General features: G+C 41.2%; 1 protein-coding gene across 1 annotated transcript in view; it reads right to left on the bottom strand.

Moving 5' to 3' along the window:
• Positions 1 to 24,506, bottom strand: part of Kcnb2 (potassium channel, voltage gated Shab related subfamily B, member 2) — a 409,389-nt gene that overhangs the window by 87,321 nt on the left and 297,562 nt on the right. The gene's annotated exons all lie outside the window — the stretch shown is intronic.

Consider the following 24,506-nt stretch of genomic DNA (forward strand, 5'->3'; position numbering starts at 1 on the left):
GTAAAATAGGTAAAACCCTTGAAGTCATAGGTGTAGGAAATGATTTTTTCAATAGCACTTCCATTGCCTAAGAAAGTAAGTAGCAACAAATGAGATGACATCAACTTAAAAAGCTTGGACAGAACATAAATCAATTAGCTGAATAAAGAGACAACCACAGAATAAAATTTCGCCAGCTAATCCTTAGACAGAGGATTATATACCTAGAACATATAAGGAACACACAAAACAACTAGACCACCTAGAATAAAAGATGCAATCAAGAAATGGGCAAGTGCAATGAACAGACACTTCTCAGGGGAAAAAGTACAAATGGCCAACAAACATATGAATAAGTGTGGCCATTAGACAAATGCAAATTTAAACAACACTAAGATTCCAGGTCACAGCAGAAGGAATGGCAACCATTGAGAAGTCAAAGAATAACAAGGGCTGTCATGGGCGCGGAGGAACAGGAATGCTCCTGCACTGCTGTGGGAATGTGAACTAGTACAACCACTATGGAAATCACCACGGACATTTCTCAGAGAACTGACATTAGAAACCCCACAGGACCCAGCTATTCTCCTTCAAGATATCTTCCCCACAGAGCTAAAGTTATCATACTATAGTGAAGGAAAAAGCAACTCAAGAATGTGGCACGTGCTGGAGACTAGCTCAGCGTGACCTCTCAGAGGGCTCTGTGGTAACTACCCCTACAGCAGGTCCCATGTGTGGGCAAGAGAGCTGGCTTTCTGTGCACTGTATCAGCTTAGTCACTGGTTGCGGGCGCACGACTTTCTGGGCAAGGCAGCTCCTTCTTGACCTTCGAGTGGAGAACTGTGTTCTGCTAGCAGTCAACATTCAGAGCAGTTAAGGAATGGATACACTATCTGGTAAATGGGATCAGCCTGAGAAACTAATAGGGCCTATTTGAAGTGGCGGTGGAAGATAACACAGGTAGTTCACATCAGCTATGCTTTGAACCCAAATCGACTGGCAAGTCCAGCACTCTTTATAACACAAATGGATAGAAACCAATAATCTCCTTGGCCCTGAGATAGGCTATTGCTATCTGCAAAGGAAGGATTTGTTAACCATAGGCTAATGCAAATAGTCTCCAAATAGTATTTCGATGCTATTGATTACATGGTGTTAATGAGAATGTATTAAGATCCTAGATTTAGAGTCCTAAGTATGTGAAATCTCAAAGTGAATAGCTCATATCACCTAAAAAGTATCTAATAAATATAAAGGCTCATTATTGTAAGCTACAAATGGGCAAACTTCTACACTGATGGATAACTAAATACTTTGTTAGTGCTTGCTCATTATTGTACATTCATTGATGGAACACTTTTATATAGACAAGTAAGACTGAGAAATTAGCCATCAAATTCTATCGGCATATCTCCACCATCGCCTGCAGAGAAGGATTACATTTGAACCTATTCAGTTGTAGATCACCCACTGCAGAATATGGCTATTGATTGCTTTTGCAGCTCACATAAATATTTAATAATATGTTCAGCTATAAAACTAAGATTAATATAATAGAACCACAGAGCCAGCAATATTGCAACACAGTTTGCATTGTAATGCTACAAGTAAAAACAAAACGGTAAATAAAATGAAATGAAATAAAATAAAATAAAATATACAGTACTGCTGAGAACATAAATATCTTTTTAGATTAGTGAAAAAGTAGTGGAAATAGTTATGAAAAGCATGATGCAATAGTGAATTATTTCTATAAGTCATATCTGGGAAGAAAAACTCCAAAAACATTTTAAAAAGTCTTTCATTAAAAGTCTTTAAGTTATAACTGCACTATTACTAGCAAAGTAAAACTTTGAAATTAGTATGATTCAGTTAATATTATTATACTAGCAAATGCCAAAGAAGATGTGGATCTTTCATTTAGTTTTTAAGGAACAAACAAAGTTATTTTCAGAACAAACTGGTGTTATCCCTGACAGCATTCCAATAAGGAAGAGATTTAGAGAAGGTAAAAACTTTCTGGAGTGAATTTTGTGATAATTATGTTATCTAAGGCAGCACTGCAGAAATGAATAGAATGCAAGCCATAGACATACTTTGAAAATTTCCAGTAGCCATAGAAAAATAGACAGGTAAAATTAATTTCAATAGTAAATTTTATTTGACCCAATATATCTAAAATATTAGCACTAAAACTTGTAATCAATAAGATTTATTAAAGAGATATTTTAAACCTCTCACTTTTTCCCATTATGTCTACAAGTTCTGATATATATTTTAGTCTTCCAGCACATCTCAGTATGGAGGCCACATTTCAAGTGATCAATAGCAATGTAGGTAGTGACTGTTGTACTGGACTACAGATAACAGAAGCATGATGCGTGGAAACTAAACCCAGGAGAGCACTATTCTTCTTCTCTACAAGAGGAAATGAGTTCTTTATTTCCTGTATCCCTTTTTTTTGACAGTACTTGGGACTGACCCCAGGGCCTTCACACTAAGCTACATATCCAGTCCTTTTAACTTTTTTTTTTTTTTGAAATAAGGCTTTGCTAAACTGCTGAGTTGCCCGGGCTGTCTTGAACTTGCGATCCTCCTCCCTGAGCTTCCCAGAGTTCCGGGGTTACAGGTATGTTCCACTATGCCTCCAGGAAGAAGCCAATAGCAGCACTGGACTCCACCCCCGTGGAGCCACCGGACACTGTGGGGTGGTAGGCAGCTGCTTAGTGGGGCGCTGGGGTGGACGTCTACTCATCTGCTCTGGAAAGCATCGCACCACTTACTAGAAAGGAATACATTTGAGAGGCACACTGAATATATCTTTTAGAGCAAAGCTCTAGTTCTGGTATCTTTGGAAAGATTTAAGACCATTTGGAACTCTCTCTTTTTTTTTTTTTTCCGGTACCGGGAATCGAACTCACGACTTTGTGCTTGCTAGGCAGGCGCTGTGCTGCTGATCTAAATCCCCAGCCCTGGAATTCTCCATATCAAATTTTCTTCTGAAGTCTGATAAGAATAAAGCAACATGAATGTGGAAAATGTCATGCAGTGCTGATAGGTTATCACTTACTGTTCTGTTGCTAATAGTTTCCGGTGGTACTCCTTGTCTCTTCTCACCAGACTTAACTGTGTGAGGCACCACACTACAGAAACTGCCTTTAACTAGACTTCACTGTGACTCCTATCGTGACTTTGTGTCCAGGACTCAGGATTAAGCAGCAGGAGGAGCACCTTAAAACACTGATGCGGAGAGTTTCCAGTGTGCAGATGTTTATGAAATAAGGAGAGGTGGAATTTTCTGTGATTTGCTTTTGGATTGTTCTGCATTTTATAGAAAGAGCCAGTGTTTCCAAAGCTTATAGGCTTTGCTGCATTCCCTTCAGTTTCTAAGAAGACACAAAGTTGGGGACCATCAAGTTTTTTTATGGGATGTACTTCAATGTGTGTGTCTGACTGGCTTGGATCAGGTCTTACCAGTCACAGTGGAAAGTTCTGCACTGTAGACATATTGGAGAAGTGTTGTGTGGTACACAAAATTAGACTGAGCCCCAAATGCTAGATTTCCAAGCTACAATTAAAATGATTGTCAAGGAACTTGCAAGAATGACACTCATACAAAAGTCCTGTCTTATGTGATACCGATAACTCCCCAGCGCACAAATCAGAATAGCTGTCATTAGTCCTTCCAGTGTATGCCATGTGTTAATCTTCTGCATCTTGCTCAGCCAGGTTATAAAACTATTCCATTAACTTTCTCCTCTGGCACTCACATTACCCGGAATTTGGAATTTATAGAATTATGTGGAGATTACTGTACCCTGTAAAGTTTCCCATCTAATAATTTCATTTTACAAGGCAGAATCTGAGTCTTGCATTGTGATTACTCTCCTGGCTCCCTAGAGCAGAGAGGCTTTCTGCAATATATTAATCTAAATGGTGAGAACAACCCTAAATGCTGATAGCCCTCACAGTATACAAAATGAGACCTATGCACAGCCATCCCCGAAAAATTTGCTGTTATTGTATATAACATTCACTCAAGAAACATTTGCTGAGTGTATTCTAGGTATCAGAACAGTGCTAGGTGTGGAGATGCAGAGTCACCCTAGGTACGGTGCTGGCCCTCAGGTTGCATATGTTCTCCCTGCACAGGAGGAGTGCTGCAAACAACTAGTCTTCCAGGTACCTCACCGGCAGGACATGAGTTATCTGCATGCACAGCATCACTGCATGTTAAATTTTGGAGCTGAAGTCTGCGTTTTTTGAAAGTCTGCCTCCCAAGCCTCATGTTTCATGGCACTGACAACAGGAGGAAAGTGCTTCACACTATTAAAGAGCGGCTGAGACAGAGACCAGCGGAGCTCCTGCTTCTCAGACACATTTTTGGCCAGCTCTTCTCTAGAGCAATAAGATTACTTAAGTTTCTGACTTTCAAAGTCTATGCATTTTCAACAAAGGAGAAATTTTTGCAAAGTAAACAGAATGCTGGGGCTGGGGATTTAGCTCAGTGGCACAGCGCCTGCCTGGCAAGCGCAAGGTCATGAGTTCAATTCCCGGTACCGGAAAACAACAACAACAACAAAAAAACAAACAAAGAAACTAGAATGCTGACTTGTATTATCTATGTTAAATGATGATTGACAGATTAAAATAGCTCGTATTTAAGGGAAAAGAGCTTTATAGTCATAGAATATGTGTGCCTTCTCTTAGAAAGAAGATCGGTAGAACTAATCCCCAATGTCTCAGGTGCAGCTAAAGATGATGAAACTGAGAAGAACTAAAATGTAGGTGTTGTAAAATAAAGAATTACAAAAACTAGTGAGGGAATTACAACTAGTGTTGTAAAATAAAGAATTACAAAACTAGTGAGGGAAAAACTTGTTTTGTGAGAATAATAAATATTAAGCTGATCTTTGGAAGAAATCATATATGTAATGTTTACATCAAAGATGATAACAATACTGAAAAATAAAAAAAGTAGACATAAAAGTTAAAAAGTCTAATAATCTGCAATACTAGATTTTTAATTGTTTTGGAGGGGATATGTTAGTGAAAAAATTTCCAGTAGCTCCTTGAGGTTAGAAATTGAGTTCTTTTTAGTACTGTATCCCCAGCACTTAGCAGTACCCCAATTTCAGTGAATTATAAGCATATATTTGTTAAATGAATAGAAGGGATAAATAATAGAGTAATGTAAACAGTATATTTTGGGGAAAGTACACAAAACTGACATGCTTTAGACCTATTATGTATTATGCCCTGCTTTGTCTCAAGTTCTTTAAACTGGCAGTCACAGATAGTTCTCTAAGCCAGGACTACTCAACGTGTGGTCTCTGGTGCAGACACATCTACATATTGTCAGTTACCCAAGACAAGAGTAGCACAGAAATTGAAAGTCAGCATCTAGAATTTTAAACAATTTGACAATGCCAAGGTAGCTAAAAGCACCATTATGTTTACCCTAATTTGTTTTTTATTACTGTTTATGAAAGTGTCCATAGCAAGCAAAAACAAAACAAAATGAAAACAGAAAGCAGAAAGCAGAAGCTGTTGCTTCCTTAGAGAGTTCTAAAATTTTAAAAACCCTGCTTTCAGTATGTGCCACATTCCTCGTTTTACGGATGAGGAAACCAAAGTCAGTAATCCAAGCAGTCACTACAGGCTACGATCGCTGGAACCAAAGCTCTAAGCCATTTTATAGCTGGAAATACATCTTCTAGTTACAGATACGTCTTCTAGTTAAGGGCTTGATTTTATGACCTGTGCTTCTTGATAGAATGAAAAGAGAAAGCATGTGGCTATTTTTCCTTATTCCAAATGCAAATTGGGCCTCACTGGTGTAAATCACGGTCTCCCTAGCGGCAGCAATATTCAGGATTCGTGCCAGGAAAAAATGCAGGGCAGGAAGAAGCTCACGCAGGAAATAAATGGACGGGGAGGCTTTCCGCAGTAGGGCAGATCTGGCTTGTGATCTGTCACGAGGGAGAGAGGATTTAATATACTTTCCACGGAGCCCTCTGTGCCCCCGGGGCGCTCCTGCTGAAGCAGACATCAATCCAAGAGACGCTGTCTATTTACCGCGAGTTGGAGATCTGAGACACCGGCTGGATTCATCTACTGACTCTTGCGAGCAAGCATTTGCTGGGAATATCCAGAATATAGTGGCAGGCTGTTTGGTGTTTTGCGTCTCCCCTCATTTGCACAATCTTTTTTTTCTTTAGTGTGAGCGTGGAGAAATCCCACAGACTTTTTAAGAAGCTGGGACTCCTGAGTTGGCAGCGGCAGATGATTTGATCCAATGAAGTTAAAAGCCTTTATGTATTGGAGATGATCTCTCACTCTTGATTGGTTGTACAGATGCCAAAGGAAATATGCAATCTTGATGCAAGAATACTTGATTTTATGAGTGTGTTAAGAAATATCTTGGAAATCAGACAGTTAAAACAGCAAGCAAGGGCTGGGTGACGTAAAGTAGCTTCTTTGCAAGCTCTGCCTGCCGTCGCAGGGCGTAGATTTGAAGACAGCCGGCTGCTTGCAGGCCGGGCGGGCCGGGTTCCGGCCGAGGCTGGAGGACCACTTGGGGGCAGTGTTGCACAGGGCAGCAGATGTGGGCGTGGCCCCCAGGAGAGCTCGCGGCCGGTTCCTTTTCATCTCAGACACTCCTGGGAAAGCTGACTTTATATTATTCCGGTGCTGGGGGCTGAATCCAGGGCCTTTGCGCTGAGCTACACCCAGCCTTTTAAAAGTTTTGCTTTGAGACAATTTTGTTAAATTGCTGATTTATCTGGGCGGGACCCAAACTTTGGTTCTCCTGCCTCGGCCTCCCAGACAGCTATGTTGATGGGGCGTGTGCCGCCGGCCCAGCCGCAGAAAGCTGGTCTTGGCTTGTTGCTTGAGTGAACTCTCGATCTAGCTCACGGAGTCATCCTACGTGTTCAAGGAGACTCAAAATTCTGCTCAGGAGTTACTTCTCTTTACCTTTTCTGCCTTTCTCCTCCCGAAGTGAAAGGCATATTGCAGCGCTACGGAAATTGTTCAACACGTTTGTTTTTTCGATTAGATTGTGTGATTCTGCTTTTTGGTATTAGATTGTAATTTCTTCAGGGTAGAGTCGGTGTCTCGTCCATCCGTCCTTCTATCAGGATGCTAACGTGCCTAGCATACCACTGGTGTTCAAAAGGTGTTTGCTGAACTGGAGTGGCACCAAAAGTTCTGAGGAACAGATGTGTCTTGTGCACTTGTTCTTCTTTTCCACTTATATATCTAGTCATTTAATATTACAAATAAAATAACTGCAGCAATGTAGGAAATACAGGAGCCGGGGAAAAGAGAATGTACTGGGTAAATTACGACTCAACTAGACTATATATACATTTTATAATGATAAAAGGATAAGGAATTGTGCAAAATGGAAAATAATTGTGTTTATATATAATGAGTGGTCTTTGTCATTATTTACTTGAAGTAGTTCATTATATTTGATTTACTTTTTTAATAAAAATTAAAAAAGATTCCAGAATAATATTGAAAACAAATTTAATTAATTGTACAATTATGTGAGGCTAACGTTATTTTAGAAGGGAATTATAACAAGCCTCCCCTCCCCCAAGAAAGGTTGGAAGAGGCTTGTGTTGCTCATTTAATACTCCAAATTCACATTCATTTAAAAAGCCTCAAAATTTGATGGCTCAACTGTTTTTCCTTTGATCAAGTTCCAGAAAAATTATGTACCTAAAACTTCATTTTACATATTATTATCCATGTTACTGTGTATGCAGACAGTTACTGTCATGGTAGAGATGTACACTATAATTTAGATTCAGGAATTTGAGGTGAAGTGATCCTTACAGAAAGCAGCTGTATCTGTAGTTTAGTTTGAACACTCAGTTAAGGAATATTTTGGGAAAGTATACAAGGGGAACACATTTCCTATAGAGAACAGTGTGAATACGACAAAATATAATTAGCATAATTTAAGGAAGTCAGACTAGTGTCATCGCAAGAATCAAGCCCTAGAAATAATTGTAAAGAAATATAGCTGTGTTGCTTACATATCAATCCAGACCTAAACTTTGCTAAGCAAATATTTTATAGTCTTGGTTGGTTCTTAGAAAATTAAACTGTTAGTAAAAAATTAGAAATAAAAAAGGCCTGAAATTAGCTTAGGACGTGCTGTAAAGTACAGGAAAATGTTTGTTTTGTAGAGTCTGTGACATTTCCCCTTGCTATGGATTAATTGCTATGGGATTAGTAGATTTTGTTCTGCTCTTGTTTTTTTTTTTTTTTTTTTTTTTTTTCTGCTCTTAATTGGCTCAATGAAATTTTATTGACTAGGTAATGAGGATAAAAATTTAAACTTTCAATTTTTTATTTTCTGAAAACCAGGTTTATAAATTGGTGAGATTTTGAGGTAAACAGATTTCACTATGTAATTATATGTTTTCCTTCAAATAACCCATGTTCAGAGAGACGTATGAAACAGCCCAAACAATACAAAGGCTATCCCACGGCTTTGAAGGATACTGCTCATGGGTCGGGTTTGAGAGTCTGTAAAGTGACCAGAGGGTTCTAATGTAGAAAATTGTTGGTAATTGTTTTTTTTTTTTTTCTTGGTCTTTTTTAGACAGGGTCTGGCTATGCAGTTCAGGCTGAACTTGAGCTCACTTTGTAGCCCACGCTGGCCTTGAACTCACAACGATCCTCCTGCCTCAGCCTCCCAAGTGCTGGGATTACAGGTATGTGCCACCATGCCAGGCTCCTGTTGGTAATTGTTACAATTCAGGTTTTTAGGAAGGATCTTTGGAAACCACGAGGGTCCACGTTACACCAGGGTCATTGCAGGTGTAATGATTTTCCAGTCGGTGAGGACAGTCACAAAGTTCCCAGGAGTAGGAGGTCCCTCCGGAGGGGTCCAGGGAATGCAGGCGATGTGGCTGCTCTAAGAAGGAACCACGGTCTTCGGTGGTTCTTTTGGTCATGAATAAAGGACATTTGTATGGTGTTCACAGCTGCAATCGGAGAGCAGTTATCGGTAAACACCTCTGCAGTTCCAAGCACAATGGCTATGTACGATTCTAAATGCACTGGTAAAGTAGGGTGCATACTTATTTTTATAAAGTTAGAAACCATCATCTGGAAAAGGGTTCAGACCTTCCGGGACAGAGAAGTGTGTTAGCAAAGTCCACCTTAAATTTGAAAGGCAACAGGAGTCAGATATAGTGGCGCAGGCCTGTAGTCCCAACACTTGGGAGGCTGAGGCAGGGAGATTACTGCAAGCTCAAAGCCACTCTGGGCTACACAATGAGTTCAAGGCCAGCTTGTAAAATTTCTATGAAACAGTGAGTATCCCAAGAATAAGGACTTACATTAGGCTGGCAACAAACCTCCGTCTGCTCCTGGGTCACAATAGTAGGCATGTCAATATTCTAAAAATAAGGCTTTGGCTTTCTACCCAGTTGATTGGACACTTTTCCCCCAAAATGTCTGTAGCTTTTTATTGTCTTCAGTGTTTCACTTACTATAAGTTGATGAGAAAATAAGTTTGTTTTAAAAATAAATTCACCATGCAAGCCAGGCATGGTGGTACATACCTGGAATCCTGGCACTTGGGAGGCTGAGGCAGGAGGATTGTGAGTTTAAGGGCAGCCTAAACTACACGAGTTCAAGGCTGGCCTGGACTACATAATGAGACTCTTTTCAAGAAAACAAAATAAGTAAGTGAAAAAGAAATAAATTTACCTTGAAAATTTAAAATAAAAACAAAGTTATAGCAGCAATGAGAAAATCTTGAAAAAAACCTCTCTGGCCAATCTTTTTTGAACTCTGGCTTCTGATAGCCCTGTCATAAGTACTGGGGAAATTCAAGAGAAGAAAAACCATGGTATGTGAGTAGATGTGGAATTAACCTAGTAGTTTTTTTCGGGGGGAGGGAGTTGAGATCTTACAGAGTGAACCCAGAGGCAAGTGTATGGTAGACAAGTGCTGTGTCACTGAACTATATCCTCATCCCTAAATTTTACAGCCTCGGGAATTCTTTGAGCAAGATGTCGCAGGTGAAGCTTTGCTGTTCTATTCCAAAGGTAGTACAGGTTACTATTTTTTTTTTTTTAAATAAAAGGAGGAAAACATTAACAGACAGACAACTATTTACAAAATAGCCAAAGAACGGTACAAGCAATACAGTGATACAAACAAAGAGGTAGGAAATTAACAATGCTTTTTGTATTACATATTGATATCTTCAATGTGGTTTCACACAGGTTAAGATATTAAATATGAATTGTTATAAACACGGGAAAAAGGCAGCTGGGTGAAGGTGGACACTCTCTGGGAAAGCTGTCTGTTGGTACCTGTGTGCTCCGAGATCTGCTCAAGCTCACAGTGAGCTCTGCACCCCTTGAATCCGGTGCGCACCAGCAGGACTGCTGAAGCAGCGAGTGGGCACGTGAAGGCACGAATATTTTCCAGAAGTGGATTTGCAGCGGCTAGGGAGGATGCTGATTTGATTTATCTGGTTTGGCTCTCCACATGACCTCATTAATCAGCACAAATTGTGCATTTTCAACTTGTGCCGTGTGTGAGTTGTACTGTCCAACTCACTCACACCTCTGGGGTCTTGGAGATCACACATCTGGGAACTGTTTGCAAAGAAAACTTCACAATAAGTGCAGGGTTTAATCTTAAAGTACTGTAAGTATTGTCAAGTCCAGTTTCTGTAGCTTTCGGTGCCAGCCTTAAAAGACAGAAGGAATTAGTTCATAGGTTACCCTGCCAGAGTCGAAAGCAAGTACAATTCCCAGAACCCTCTGCCTTGGGTACTATCCATCTTTCTTTAAGTGTCTTGGGACTTACGCTTAGCTTGTTACCTTTCTTTCTAAATTCTTTTCTTTCCTGCTAAGGCAAAGAAACCATAACCCACATAACTACACAGTACCCAGTTTCAGCTTAATTTTGTGGCGTGCTACTTCTTTCTACAATAAAATACATTATTTGCACATTATAACCCTTGAAAACTCCACCACATTGCAGTAACGTGAGGTTTCAACACCTACTTATGACTTGAAATATTATGAACAAAGTCAGTTTTGGTCAGCATTTGGCCGGGGTAGCTCCTGTCAGGCAGGCACATTGCACTCACTTAATTTTTTTCCCCTCAGTAATGTGAATTACACATCAGAGGGAGGGTTGTTATTGGACATGAGGGATGTGTCTCACTCAAGAACTAGACTGATTCCTTTTTTTCCTGCCAGCTTTCCATTCATTAGCACTGGCACCTTTCGGAAAAATCAGCTGCCCCCTTTGCTGGGTTTGAAGTAGTGACAGAACCTAGAAGGCAATGCTATGTGCATTTCTGTAATGTTTTTCTATTCAAAGATTTAGATTAGCTTTTTCCTACAATAGTCAGTAATTACTGCCCTGAAATATCACCATGCACAAGCAGACCATTTCCTCACTTCCTCAATAGAAAGGCATTTGCTTCCTTGGTATCTCCTAATATTACGGACACTGCCATTGCTCCACTACTGCACAGAAGTTGGCCCGTGAAAGTCACAGCTCTTTGGAAGACTGTCCCAGGCCTGGCTCAGAATTTGTGTCTGAGGGTTCCCAGCAAGGGCTTTTGGTTTGTTTTTACCATAATTCACACCAACAACTTTGAGTGATTTTGCTTGTTCTTGTCAGTTTGGCCTGGTAAGGAGTCCCTGGAAACAGTGTCATCCCAAGGACTTAAGTCAAGACGGGTCCTCAGATCTCTCCAGGCCTTCTCCAAATTCCTGTCCTGGTTAGTTCAGATATTGCCTTCTCCCATGAGCTACTTTTCCTGCAGCAATGGTTAAACATAATCTGTGTGAGTGTAGAGTCAGTTCATAGCCTTCAATCTGATGGTCTGATGTTTTCCACTGTATTACTTCCTTATTGGTGGCATGGCCTATTGTGGCCACAGCGTGAAATTTCACGTGCTGGGTTCCTGTGAAGGTTAAAGGCTGTCTCACCTAGATGCCTAAATAAGTCCATCATCAGAATGAACTTACATGGGACACTGAATTATCTACACAACTGTAAGTATGCCGCTCTGGGTTAAATATTAATTTAGAAGCCTTGTAGGGAGAAAACATGCTTTGGAATAAAAAGAGTTTGTGGCCTATACCAAATGTATAACTTATATTACTTGGACAAAATCATATTTGGTTGTGTGACAAAATACAAGGGCTAGATGAGAGTCGGGAAGAGAAACAAAGTTGAGAAGAAGGTGTGATGGATCTTTTGTTGTCCACCCTGTCTTCTCGGGCCATTGTTCTTTTACTCCTGTCTGCATGTCCCTGACCTCTCTAGCAGGTGCCATCTGAGCTCTGCTTCCACCAGGCAAGGCTAGGGCCTCTTGTCATCTTGATCTGCTCTCCTGTCGAAAGTTCACATTCCCTCTGCACACTCCAGTGTCTGCCTCCCTCTCTAGTCCTTCCACACTTCTGCTGGACAGCTGCTTGTCTTCTGCCACTTTTTGGTTTAATAATAATCTTCCTTTTCTTCCTCCTAAAATATCCACAGCTTGGAGTTCCTCTGGATTTCTTCTGTCTCCCACTATAAGTAGTTCCTATCACTTGCTTTCCTTGTTTCAACTTTCATCGAGCATATAAATTCTCATTAGAGTCACATCCCTGATCTGATCAGCCTCAAAAGCCACACAATGACTGCTCCTAAGCTGGAGCTTTGCTGTTCCCTGCAGTCCACCCCTCGCGGTAGGTATGTGAAACTCAAGAAAATGTTTCACAGTTTGTCTCTCACCTTCTCGTGCCCCAGCCCTGAGCCATCCTTAACAAACATCTTTCACTTCTGTTATCGCTTAATTTTCTCTTGCATCCGTTATTCAACTCCTGAAAAGCTATGCCTACATAACTTTTTCCAGAATTCTCTGATGATGTACTCCTTCCTGTCTTGTTTTTTTTTTTTTTTTTTTCCGGTTTCTCTCCGGTACCGGGAACTGAACTCACGACCTTGCGCTTGCTAGGCAGGCGCTTTTGCCGCTGAGCTAAATCCCCAGCCCTCTCCTTCCTCTCTTGAATTCAGCATTTGCGTCCAACCCTACTAATACTGCTCTTTGGAAGATATTCGTGACTTCCTCATTGCCAGAGTCAGGGAATTAGGTTTTCTGGGTCCTCATCACAGGATAGCATGAGCTTAATGGTATTACACTCTGCTCAGAGGCTTTAGTAACTCTTGGTTTTCTTCAGAGTCAGTTCCAGACTATTTGGACCAACTGCGGGGCATCCTCTCACGGCTTGCACGTTTCTTTCTCGGGTCTCCCCTTCTCTAGACAGCATGGACCGTACCTCCGCTTCCTGTGCCACACTTTGTGCATTCCTATGAGAATGCATTTCTGCATTTCCATTGGTTCTTCTGGTTGGAGCTGTCTTTATTATCTCTCTTAAGCCCTTAAATGTCAGCCAAATAATGCTTCCCTCTGAAGCTTTTCTCAGTCCTTTCCCCTAACCTTTACAGTTTCATTAGAAAGTAGTGTTCTAACATGTTTTCTGAAAGATTGAAAACAATCTTCCAACATGATAATTTGCACAACGTGATTGCTTGAAACACAGTCCCTTAAAGCACCTTAGGCAACCTACTGGGTCTATATATCACCTCCCACCCTTTCCCAGACAAAGCAGAGAATAGTTTTTTGGGGAATAATTATTTGCCACTATGATGCTATGGGTTGTTGAAATTTTTCCAGAGTTGAAACCAAAAAATGTTGGGTAACATAGAAAGCAAGAAAATTGATATGAATATTACTATAATATTTTATTTTAATTAAAAACATTTAAATGTACATTCATTTTTTAATAACCTTCTGATATAGGCAAAGGCCCCTAAGTATTCACATCTGCCTGACAGTTGGTGTTCTGTGTCTCTGATTACTCTACATCCATAAAGCACACTTTTCACTTTCACTGGCTTTCTTAAAATGGCTTGAAAGCTTATGAACAATCTAAGTTCAAGTTCCTTCTATAGGTCTAAATTCCTTTGTCTTAGTCTTTGACAATTTACATTGGTTTGGTGGTGGGTTTTCTTTCTTTTTTTTTTTGGTTTTGGTTTTTTTCCGGTACTGGGAACCTAACTCACGACCTTGCGCTTGCCAGGCAGGCGCTGTGCAACTGAGCTAAATCCCCAGCCCCGGTAGTGGGTTTTCTTAACACCCTCTTCCTAAAGCATTCATTTTAGTTTGAATAGAAACAGCTCTTTCTCTTTGAGTATTCATAGTTAATTAATGGATGTAATATTGACTTAGATGACATACCTATAATGTAAGTATAACTGAGGCTTACTGATTTGGAAGCAATCACAGCTGATCGCCAGTGAGCACACAGCACTTGCTGTTGGTTTTTTTTTTTTGGTTTTTCTCCGGTACCGGGAACCGAACTCACGACCTTGCGCTTGCCAGGCAGACGCTTTGCCGCTGAGCTAAATCCTCAGCCCCAGCACTTGCTGTTGGGTAGCAGCACGAGACCATCCTGGAGCAGCCCAGGGCCTCAGCCCTTAGCTTGCCAAGTGGCTTAATCTGTGTGACTGTGTGCAGGAAAAGAGCACTGCCCAATCTGATGAGCTGAGAAAGCAGAAGGTTAAGATGACTTCTGTTACACTTGCATTAATCTTACTTAATAGCATTGATCTATAAGGAGCACAACCAAATAGAAATTGCTCGAAATTCAAACATAAGTGGCTCAAGATGAGCTAGAGCTTTGTCAAGCCTGGGATTTTATACAAAGTCACAGAGGCTCTCACCCTCTGGCTCACCGTAAATGAAGATTAGATGATCAGGCCCTGAGTTTCACAATGCCACTCAAATTTTCATTGCTTTCTTTTGCCTAAGGCTGCAAAGTACCACAGAAATAAAAGACGTCATCTGATCGAGGTCTAAAGTGGCACCTGAGAATGCAGAGAGAGCAGGTGCTGGAGCTCAGGTCTGGTAGGCAGTGCAGGCCAAGCACACCTGCTGCTGGCCGGCCGGATGCTCCTTCCCTGTCCGTAAGGACTGGAAAGTGTTCCATAAAACATGCAGAAGAGTCTGTAGCTATTAAAATGTAACTGCATTCCTTGATGGAGAAGAATCAACGACGCACAGAGCAAGGGAATTCTGGAATGGGTGGGACGGGTAGTAATGAGGATCTGACAAGCAGTTCTTACATGGACGATGAGTTAGTTAGCTTGTTCTATTCGGCATCCAGCACTGCAGGAATCCTTTTTTTTTTTTTTTTTTTTTTTTTCAGTATAAATTAGCACTGTGATAGGTTCTAGGCTGTTCTACACAGTTCTCTTTGGATTGATAAATCTGGATGAGCAGGACCTGTAGGTGAGTGAGCATATTTTCACATTAATTATGTTTTTCAGTTACTTTATGAACAAGAAAGTTGAGATCTCTTTCCCTGCCTGTCCTCTTTCTTCCTATCTCTTCTTCGTTGGCAAATATCTATGAATACACTTTTTTCAGCTCTAAGAGTTTCTGCTTTTGCAGCAGCACGCGTGGGAGTATGTCATCTGAAGGCAAGGGGACCGTGCTGAAGTGGGCTGTGTTACACTAAAAGCAGAAGAAATAGTGAAGTGCAGAAGGAAAACAATTCTGGAGAACACTGGATATTCTCGTCCCATGTTTAGTGACCAATTGTGGAAGAGCTAATTTTTGAAGCAGCGTTTCCCCCCACCTTTTTCCTTCTTCTGTCCCCACAAAGAATAAGAATTTCAGATCTAATTTGTCACTTTCTATCTCAGCATTCAATAAGGATGCCTGCGTGTATCAGTGGCTTCAAAGGCTAGGTACATAAAATAGAGTCATTTTGGAAATTTCAGACACTTTAGTTCTATTTTGCTTTTTAAAAATCATCAAGTCTTGGAAAAAAGGTTTGAAAAAAAAACTAGAACAATATATTGAAAGGAAACGCTTGAAATGTACCAGGGCAGAGAGCACGAACACCACGCCTGGGTGGCAGTTCCATCCGTTACTGACAGTGATGGGATCCGAGGCAAGTCACCTTGTGTCTGCCGTTCTCGTTTCTCCACCCATAAAGTAGTAAAAGTAAGACTTCATGTGCATTCATGAGGAAATATTTTTAAAAATTCTCTGAATTCTATGAAGAGTTGTTGCAGGAACTGACTTCCCTTCGCTACTGTTCTGTATGCTTTCTACACAGAAGCTGTCATCTCACTGCCGCAAGGAACAACTCTCTGACCATTTTACAAACTTTCCACTCCTTCTGAAGGTTTCACTGGGCCTAGCGTGTCTATCATTTCCCGATCAGCATCTTTCTTTAATCTACACTGCTTTCTAAAATGACACGGAGAGCTGGATAATAACCGAATTCTGCTCAGTGTGCTGTTTCACGAGCAGCTCCGTGTACACGGTGTTGTAAAACACTGTCTTCAGGGAATGGTAAGTCAGGCTTCCAGCATCCTTAAATTTGAGGACAGACTTTTGGGAAACATTATCTAAAATTAAATTATGGACTCGACTCTTCATTTCACTTTTCAACAGATACAGTTTTATCTTTAGGAGCTGATATTCAGACTTCTTCCCCGGGCAGAACCATGACAAGGCAAATGAAAGTGCACGGATTCACGGTTTGCAGCTTGCCCGAAGGAGCCTCCAAGGTAGAGCGGAACAGAGAAAGGCCAGTGTCAGCCAGGAGCCAATGAGTGTGTGCAGGTAGAGCACCTATGTGTTTGTATTTCAGAAGATTTTATTACAGTAGCCTGAATATTTGCAGAACAAGGAATAAAAGGGGGCTCTTTTACAGTTATCAAAAATGTGTACCTTCCTCTGAGCGCTAGAAGGGAAAAGTCACCAGCGTTATTATTAGTGAATATTTTACTTAGGGACTTCTGGGTAAGTAGTACTAGGGACTTCGTAAACTTAAAGTATTAAAGAAAGGGTGAATATAGCATCCTCATTCTTAGAGGGGTTGGAAAATGAATGATCTTAGCTTGGCTTCAAGACTATAGAATAGAATGTATTTTTAGCATAATAAATCTTTTCAATCCGTTCAGAAAATAGATTCACAGAAAGAGCAAACAGATGGAAGCCCATGTGCTGTTTTGTAACATGTCCAGGGTTTTAAACTGGATAAACACTGAAACCCTGCAGCCGCAAATCTGTCCTTTCTCAAACAAAATCCGATGAGATTATGAGAGCTGCTCTAATCAAATATGCACATTAAAAATCCAGGAACCTCTGCCAACTTCTCTGCTAGGACCATATGATAAACGGTCTCAGTGCATGGACATTAACCCATTTCTTATTAATGAAAATATGCATAAGTACTTCTAGGATGCTTATCACGGCAACAGCCCAAGCACTCCACATATTAGACCACATAGAGGATCCTACTGAAGTACTGAGCTATTTTCCCATAGTCTCTCAGCACGTTATGTAGCAAGACTCTATAATAATTTGAGGCTATGCATACGACTGTGTTCTATTTCCCAAATACCTCTTAAGCTGAGTCCTCAAGAGGGAATTGGTTAAAATAAACTTGTGGTTTTTAACTTTGTCCCCTCTTACATATGTCATATTATTCCTTATACCCACTTTCTTCTTGTTCTATGTGGTTGTGATTAAAAAGACATTTCATTAAAAAATGTTAGTTGGATTTGAAGGTACAGAATAGAAAGTGAGATTGCCTAGGGAAGAGATGGAGCCTCCCCGGGTTTTATACCTCCACCAGAGCCCTGTAACCTATTTATCAGCAAGTAGGCATTTATAAATATATGCTGAATGAGTGAACGAATGGACAAAAGTTGGAGAGTAGGACCTCTGTACAACTTTCGAGTGCTGATGTAGCAGTTAAAGCAGTCTTTTCATTTTTCCTTTATCTACTCATTTTTTTAAAAAGTCATGGCTAAGTGTTTGTGTTTTGGTTGAGATTTTTCACCATAGTACGCACATCAGATTAAAAGATCTCAAATGAATGTATTCTAAAATGTATTCATTGGAGTTCAGCACTTTGCCGCTCGTAGTCCCAGCAACCAGGAGGCTGAGGCAGGAAGATCATTGAGCTCATGAGTTTGAAAATAGCCTGGGAAACTTAGTGAGACCCCATTTTAAATAAAATAAAATGGATTTTTATCTCCTTACTTAAAAATACAATCATAAATACTTGTTTAAATAGTTTAGAAATGCTTGTTACTACTAATTTCTTCACTTTGCTCCTCAAACATATGCAAGATTGGTAGACAAGGGGCTTCAAGGAGAAACACCCCATCCCTTCCTTTGGGAAGCTCAGTGCAGAGAAGGTTGAGGCTGACACTTACATAGATAACTGCACAGTGTGGGGTTCCCTGACAGGGGATGCCTTCGCTCTTGTGAAAACAATGTCACTCTGTCAAGAGTTAAGCACAAGAAGCAGGAAGACTTTCTGGAGAACTGAAGGATAAAGTCACTGCCTGCAAAAGCAAAGGAATGGCCACAGGAGAAAGGGTGCCACGTCCAGAGAGGAGCTGCGTTGCGGGGTGCCACTGGAGTCGGGGACTAGGAAAGGATTGGGACCCAGACAGAGGGGGCCATGCGGCCAGACAGGTAAACAAAGTGAGCCGGAGATGAGCTGCCAGGTGAAATGAAGGTCTGGGACTGTGGGAGGCGCTGTCTGCGTTAGTTAAGAAGTCTTGATAATACAGTGACAGAGGTGTCCAGGGGCAGGGGAGGTACATCCCCCAAGAGTAATGTAAATGAAGGTGCTTTGAATTCTCTGGAAAATCAAAAGAAGCCTGGAATTTATAATGTTATCAGGTCAGCTCACACATGGATAGATTTAACAGATCACTTGTGGAAAAAAATCTCAGCCTCAGGCTGACTTCCCTGGCTCTAGCCAAGTTACTTCTCCCTCTTCTCTTCTCCTCCTGAGCATGTGGCATGCGCTCAGAGGATAAAGACTAATTTTACTAACAGCCAGATTTCCTCATCCTCAACCAGCATTAGCAGTGAGATATTCTAAAACCAAACAGAAGTTAATTCTTGGATTATCTGATGTTACAGATGTTCAAGCCAAGAACCGCTTCACTGCAGTGACCGGCTAAAAGGTGACCAGGCTTAATCCCGTTTGATCACTGCCCTGTGGCATGCTAGTACTAAAATAGCGTAGAAACCAGGAGCAAAGGTAACATAAAGACACAAGGTAGCTGTTATTGCTGCTGACATTTAGCAATCATAAACGGCACAGAAATTGTTTAAAAGGAATAAGTAGTAACGTATGTAGAATTTATATCTGAGAGTGTTTTGAGTGTTAATGTGTTCAGAACTTTTAACCAGTTAAGTAAGGAAACTGATTTCTTTTAAAATAGGAATTTTCTTCTGTAATATCATTTGTCAATAGATACTAAGGAATCACTTACTTACCTCACCCCCAGTTTTATTTTATTTAAGAAGAAAAATCTCTACAGAAAGAGATGTACCATCTTTGGTAACCTAGATACACAGTCTCAGGAAATATCTAAATTAATCCCTCATGCTGAAATGTAAACCTATTTCCTTTTATTTTTTTCCTCACTGAAGTGAGGCAACAGCTGTCCGTAATCTTTGTCATCTGCTTGCAAACTATTCTTACCACACCTCAGCCTTCTCTTCTTTAAGTTGGATATACAACATCTCTTCTTTCCTCATTGTTTATAGACATAAAATCTTTGCTATTAATTCACTTTTGTTAGGAAGGGAAACTTCACCATGTAGACCGGCTACCCTGTTAGGATTTGTGTTCTGTGAGATCCAGTTGGGAAAGAGTTGATTGTTTGCAGCTCTTTTTCTTGTATCCTATCATACCAACGTTAGAATTACATTCTTCTTGTCTGAGGTATTAACATGATAGGTAATGGATACAAAAGTGGGTGTAAAACAAATTTGCATACGAGACTTTCAAAGAAAAATCATTATTTTAGGATGCACATCAAGACTTTAAAATGGGACTAGGATACTTTATACCATCTATACAGAAATTAGCTCAAATGGATCAAGACGTAAAAGTTAGGACTATAAAACTCTTAGAAGAAAACATAGTGGAAAGCTTTTATGATGCTGGATTTGATAATAATTTCTTGGATATGACATCTTAAGCACTATCGGCAGAAGGAAAAGGCAACACACAAATGGGAGAAACTAGGTGAAAATTATAAATCCTATAAAGAATTTATATCCAGGATAAAAAAATGCAACCTAATTTAAAAAATGGGGAAAAATTTAGATATACATGTCTCCAAAAAAGATATACACATGGTCAATAAATACATAAAAAGTTGTTCAACATCACCAATCCCCACTAGATATTAGGACGTGCAAATTAAAATGATAATTTAATTTGAATCTACGCCCACTAGCATGGCTAGCATCAAAACAATCAGAAAACAACAAGTGTGTTAGGAGGGGTGCAGAGACCTGGGAACTCTGTGTACTGTTAGCAGGGACATAAAATAGTCCAGCTGCTGTGGAAAATGGGGTGACGATTCCTCAAATAATGAAATGTAGAATTACCAGATGATCCAGCACTTCCCTTTCTGGACATATAAGAAAAAATCAGTATCTGTGGCTCAAGGTCATAGCATCATTCACAATAGCCAAAAGGTGGAAGCATCCCAAATAACCACAGATGATGAAGGCATAAGTACGATGTGGTACATACACATAGGGGAATATCATTCAGCCTTCAGAAGGAAGGAAATCTCACACATGGACACATGGTTCCGCTCGAACGAACTCTGCGGGCATTACACTTAGTGAAATGAGCCAGTTACAGAGGAACGAGGAGTGGTTCCACTAGGTCTGCAGTACAGCGTGTAGTCAAAAATCACAGAGACAGAAAGTAGAAGGGGGCTGTCCAGAGGCTGGTGGGTGTGAGAAGTAGGGTTTAATGGGCTCAGAATTTCAGTCTGGGGAGATGACAAAGCTTTTGAGAGAGGTGGGGTACGGGCTGCATAGCAACGTGAACTGTATGCTTAACAATGGGGAAAATGGCAAATTTTATGTTACATCTATTTTATCACAGTACAATAAAAATGGAGGCAGAGTGGAAAGGGGATTGTGAGAGGTGCTCTAGAGGGAAACTCTGCAGGGGATCTCAGCCATCTTCCCTCTCACTTCCGGGGCTGACGGCTGTTGGAGGCGGAGCAAATGCGAGATAAACAGCAAGCCTCAACTCTGCAGCTGGACCCCATGAACCGGAGTGAGCAGAGAAGAGTAGACTCCCTGTTTTGGCTTTCTGACCACAAAACTCTTGCTTTGTTATAGGGCTGCACGTGTAGAGTTTGGGGGAAACAAGGGACCTGAGGCTGCCTGCCAGCCGGGCAGAGGAGAGCTGCGGTCAGATTTTGATGGATACCACCGAGGAGGCTCTTCAGGGGCAAGAGGATGTGAGCAGAGACAGTCTGGAAGCACAACTCAGGTTGCCTAGGGGACAAGGGAAGCTTGGAGGTGATCACTGACCACTGCAGGGAACCGAGGGTGCGGAATTCAGCAGGGAAAAATCACAGAGTCAGCTTTTTAGACACCTGCCAGGCCAGTGGACATGAAGCCAGCTTATAGGCATTCTAGTTCAAGTAAGAACCATCTTACTCCCTTGCTTCCTTTCCCCTGAGACATACCTAAGCAAGGGGTGCAGTAGAGGGGTATCAAAGTGAGCCAAGCTGAAAGAGGAGAGATTTGGTATCAAGTTCCAAGTTTTGACTAATACCTTAGACTGTCAATCTGGATGTGTGAATTAAGTCTGTTTTTGCCAAATGCAGTGGCTACCTGGGAGTGAGCAGAAAAATTATAGGTCTTTGGAGAAGAGGAAATTGCTTAGGCTAGATAGAGTCCATGGGGATGGAAGAGACAAAAATAAAGCCACAGTTTGATTGCCAATCACATGCCATGTTTGTTGAACAGAGCAGTTCAAGTTGGGATTCCTGGGTTCTTGAAGAACTGGCATACGCTTTCACAGAAGATTCTTACAGGTGAAAATAGCCGCTGACCCCAGGGGATGCTTGGGTTTGGTTTGTGCTCAGATCCACCACTTATGGTTTCCTGTGTCATTTGCGACGATTTCACCTCTTTAAGTCTGATTTCTTCATTTGTAAAATGGAGCTAATTCTGATATCTGCCACCTGGGTGGTTCTTAGGTTTATATGATACAATAAAAGTAAGTGCTTAATACATTTCAGTTATAATTTTTATTTTGGGGAAAAAAAGTACAAGTGTTTGCCTCTTGAGAGTTTAGTTTCCAACAAAAAACATCACGAGTCTGGAAACCGGCATTTGATCAGGAGCTTGGAAGTAGGGTATTACAGGTATCAAAGGCCCAGCTCAATTTAACTCACAGCAAGATTAGCAGAGGGTCTGCCCTCAGCAACGCCCTTGGCTAGGCCCAGTGGGGAGACAGTGCCTGTGCAGAGACTCCAGAAGCATGAGAACCTACTTCCTCGGGCTGAATTTGCTTCCTGAAGGCTTTACCATGGCAACAGGGAAGCAACTGCAGAGCCCTGCAGCTGACACTGTGAAAAATATCACCTGCTCTCAAGGTATGCGAAATTGCACAGCGTGACTCATGATGGCTTTCTCTTTTTGGTATCTGCTGGGTCATGAATGGTGAGCAAACATATGGTATTAAAGAGGTTTTTAAGATACAGAGATCTTACATGAGGTGGAGAGCATGCTCATAAAAGCAGAGACGAAAGATTTGCAAAATGACTTGCTCAGGATGTGATAGAATGCTCATTAATTCAACAGATATATCCTTCCTGTTCCTTCGAAGCCAGGAAAGGAGGGGTTCTGGGAGTGCAGTGGTGAGCCCTGGTGATGGACGTCTCACTCTCAGTAGGGTGACGGGGCCAGGGCTGGGGTGGAGGCCATAGGGGAGATAGGCCATGCACACACGTACTCATATTAAGAAACCAGAAGTCATCTTATAGGACGGCTGTCATGAAGCATAGTCTTTAGGTAGCTAAGAAGATGAGGCGGTGGCACCTAAGCTGAGATATTGTGGCAGAAAGGTTCTAGGCCTTGAGAAGATCCCAGAAAAGAGAATTCTAGCTGCAGAAGAGTCAGAGGTCAGAGAGCAAGGAGGGTGCCTGGATTTGGAGGATCCTATCCTAAATTAGGATTTTTTTTTTTCCTAAATTTGGTAGAAAAATCGTTAGAGAGTTTTAAACAGAGGAGTGATGTAATGTGATTTATAGTCACTTAAAGAGGTAATTGCAGTGCTGTTGGAGACGGAGCCGGGTAAGAGGTGAGAGCCAAGCACAAAGAGACTGAATTGTCTGAATGATAAATCGTGCTCCTTGGAATAGAGCAGCAGAGGTGGAGAGAAGGGAGGTGAGAGATGCTGACTGTGCTTGCCTATTTCCAGGGAAGGTAAGAACATCTCACTGCTGAGGGGCTGGCCCGCAGCACATTATGCATGAGTGCTGCCCCAAACTTCCTCCCACCCTTTACATCCATGTCTTGTCTTTACGACGAGATCGTCCCATCACTCAGTCCAGAGACACCAAGCACCTGCCGTGTGTGTGGCACTGGTCTTCCCTACCCAGGAACGTAGCACAAGAAACGGAATATAAGCAAATACACATTTTACCAGCAAACAATACAGATTATAGTAAGAGCCCTAAAGGCAAATCTATTGGTCTTTTTGAATGAGAGGGAAGCAGCCTAGGAGTACACGGCTAATCCCTGAAGAAATGACGTGGGAAGTCACCAGAGGTTTCAAGCAGGATGGTGGCACGATCAGATTAGCAAGTAGGTTGAAGTGGGGTGAAAATAGCAGAGTGAGAATGGTTAGCAGGTGGGTGGAGCCACACAGAATGAGACACTGGCTGCAGTAAGGAGGATAAAGATGGTGCCGGGGGTGAGTGCGGGACACACAGAGTGGGTAGAAACCATTGAGTTTGGTAGCTGACTGCGAGTGTTGGGGATGGGCGGGCTGGGGAGAAATCCGAGGAAGGGGTGACTTGCAGACTTCCTATCTGTTATTCCTTCTGACCCTCTTTTCCTTCCCTGGCCCCCATTCCTTTCCTTTTCCTTCCCTTTGTTTCCCTTCCTTCCTTTCCCCTCTAGTCTGTCCCACATTTGTCAATAAAGAAACCGAACAAACAAACAAAAATCCCTTTTCATTTTATCTGGGATTGTTCATAGATGATAAATTGAATGTTACTACATTTTGTTAGTCACTAGCTTTTATAATTTTATGCATTCTGGACTTGATATATGGAGGCTAGATACACATCGTGTATGTACATACATATGTGTATTTTAACTGCATAATTATTTTAATGTGAAATAAGAACTTATATAGAATAACTCTACCAGAAGACAGATCATTAGCTCCAAACTCTTGAACAAAGTCAAATGATTATATTTACATTTTGTAAAACTCCTAATTAATAACTATTACTTAGTTGTGATTACCTCCATTTATAGTGGAAACAGGTTTCTACAGCTAAGGGCCATCTATCCATAGTCACCTAACTCTAAAGGATCGCAGCTGGGACTTTAATTTAGATCTTTATACTTGAATTTAGTCTTCCCTTCCCTA

This window comes from Chinchilla lanigera, unplaced genomic scaffold (assembly GCF_000276665.1).
Source record: "Chinchilla lanigera isolate Chin_1 unplaced genomic scaffold, ChiLan1.0 scaffold00043, whole genome shotgun sequence".
Lineage (NCBI taxonomy): Eukaryota > Metazoa > Chordata > Mammalia > Rodentia > Chinchillidae > Chinchilla > Chinchilla lanigera.